The 2,764-nt window shown below is 38.0% G+C and overlaps 1 long non-coding RNA gene across 1 annotated transcript in view; it reads left to right on the top strand.

Moving 5' to 3' along the window:
* Positions 1–931: 931 nt before the first annotated feature.
* The window catches only part of LOC106869857 (uncharacterized), a 6,767-nt gene continuing 4,934 nt past the window's right edge, over positions 932–2,764 (top strand). The window contains exon 1 of the long non-coding RNA XR_001409447.2: positions 932–1,891. This is a non-coding gene — a long non-coding RNA (uncharacterized LOC106869857). The remainder of the gene's footprint in view (positions 1,892–2,764) is intronic.

The raw sequence follows: 2,764 nt of genomic DNA, 5'->3' as shown, positions 1-2,764 counted from the left end.
ATCTATCTATCTATCATTCTTTCTTTTTAGTTTGAGATATATTGGTGCTGTCTCTTTATCACTCTTTGTTTTTCTAGGTATGTCCTTTCCACTATCTCTTCTCATATGTTCACCATCTATCACTTAAACTCTCTCAATTAACTGGTCTATCGCACGCATTCCTAAAGATAATTACACACACACGTGCTACTCGTCCTGTTGTCTCGATTATCACTGCTCCCTTTTATCTGTTAGGTAACCTAAATCAGTCGTCATAAGTTCTACTTTTTAACAATTTACTAGTTTGTAGTATCAGCTGTTCTCGGATATTTCTTCTAAATAATAACTTATTTTTGGAAAATACAGAGCTTCCCTGTGTAGCAACCTATCCTGGAAAACTAGGTGCTACAAATGAATCAAATATACTTTGAAAGGTAACTTTAGCGAAGGGGAAAAGAGCCGGAGTAAAAGTAAACTTTGTTGCAGAATTTTCGAAATAAAACTGACAGCTGGTTTTGTCAACTTTTCGTCATGAAGTGTGAAGCAATGTATATGCACATCATTCAAATACACGGATATATATGTATGTGCGTATGTGTGTGCATGTCTGAGCCTGTGCAAGTGTGTGTGTGAGTGCATGTATATATGTATACAAGCACACGCACTCACACACACAACTCGCAGGCAAATATATATAGATACATAGACAGTAACATATGTATACAGAAATATATATGTGTGTATGTGTGTGAACGAATGCGTAAGCATGTGTTTGTTTATATATATATACATGCACACATGTATATATGTATACACACACACATACACATATTGGGTCGGCAACTAAGTTCCCGCGTTTTTTTAAAAATTTTGGAATGTATTTTGTTTTTGTTTTTTTCTGGTTAATTTTAGTTAATCTTTTTTATTATTTTCAGATCATTAAAATGGAATGTCAACTTAAGGAAAACGAGCATTTTCGACACCTCCTTCTTTTTGCTTTCAATCAAGGTTCTAAGGCCGCAAAAGCTGCTCGCAACATTTGTGCTGTGTATGGAGAAAGTGCCATAGCTGAAAGAACCGCTCGTGATTGGTATGCCTAGTTCAAAAACGCACCTCGTTCTGGCCGTCCAGTTGAGATCGATGAAGAGTGATTAAACCAACTTTTGCGCGAAAATTTTCGTCAAACGACAAGGGAACTGGCAGAGAAAATGGAATGCTCCCACACTGCTATAGAGAAGTATCTTCACTCGATGGGAAAGGTTCAGAAGTATGGAGCATAGGTTCCACATGCTTTAAGTGACAACAACAAAAATCAACGAGTCACAATCTCCGCTGGTTTGCTTGCTCGTCATCGCTCAACTCATGGACTGAATCGTTACTGGCGACGAGAAATGGTGCCTGTACATCAGTATGAAGCAGCGTAAGGAAAGGCTTAAGCCCGGTAAACAAGAGACACCGCGCGTGAAACAAGATCTTCATCCGCGTAAAACGATGTTGTGCATAGGGTGGAACTGGGAAGGGATTATCCATTACGAATTGCCTGAACGGAACCAAAAGTTCAACGCGGAACTCTATGTGCAACAGATGGAACAACTCAACACAGCTATTCAAGAGAAAAGACCTAATCGGCAGCATGGAGTTCCTCTGCTGCACGATAACGCCCGCCCTCATATCGCCAATATGACCAAGTGCTGGGAAGTGCTGCCACACCCGCCGTACTCTCCTGATGTGGCACCAACAGATTTACACCTTTTTCGATCTCTTTCAAATGCTACGTGCGGAGTTTCGTTCAATACTGATGCAGGATTGAGAGCTTGGTTGGATCAATTATTCGAGTCGAAATCGGGTGATTTCTGCCAACGAGGTATTGAAAATCTTCTTGAACGTTCGGAAGAAGTTGTAAACAACAAAGGTGAATATATTATTGATTAATTAGGCGTTATTTTTTATTAAACGTTTTAAAAAATTTAATTAAAAAAAAAAACAGTGGGAACTTAGTTGCCAACCCAATATATATAAACATGTATATATAAATATAAATATATGTATGTATAGTTATCGCCAAGCTGACATAGCAGTCCAGGAAAATAGGACGAATGCTGCCGTTGAATAGGTCCAAACCAGCAAGGGGAAGCGGCTGACCTCCCTGTTCGAAGGTTATAATGGAAACAGGTTCGTTTGTCACATAGCTAGCTAGAGCCGATGGCCTCTTTGAGCTAATCAACGGCAGCTTTTGTCCTATTTTCCTGGACTGCCATGTTAACTTGGCGATGACAATTAATATCCAGTACCGCTGCCGTAGTCTCCTTTAGAGAGACTTAGAAATATTAATATTTCTCTCTCTCTCTTTGTATATATGTATATATATATATATATATATATATATATATGTATATATAAACACACACACATATAATTCTTAAACAAGAATATCCCTGACAGTGATTCCGAAATTGCATCTTCAGCAACTCTCTATCCGACGAGGTCACAGGACGTGTGATGAAAGAACTTTGACAAACAAACTGCAATAATAATAATAATAAAGCTGAAGTGAAGACGAAATATATAGTGCATGCGTTCACTTGGCAATATATAACCATCCCGTAGTACAACAACAGCAATAAATTTGTACTGTACAGAAGTATAGAATAACCCATCAGATTAATGTGAAATTGTTTTTATTAAAACTGATCATAAAAAAAAACATTAACACACACACCCAAACAGACACACACACGCACACACACATATTATAGGGTTATATTATTCCATGTTGCTAAATACC

Source organism: Octopus bimaculoides, chromosome 3 (genome assembly GCF_001194135.2).
Source record: "Octopus bimaculoides isolate UCB-OBI-ISO-001 chromosome 3, ASM119413v2, whole genome shotgun sequence".
NCBI lineage: Eukaryota > Metazoa > Mollusca > Cephalopoda > Octopoda > Octopodidae > Octopus > Octopus bimaculoides.
The sequence above is the reverse complement of the archived record's forward strand: the minus strand, read 5'-3'. Positions and strand labels throughout refer to the sequence as shown.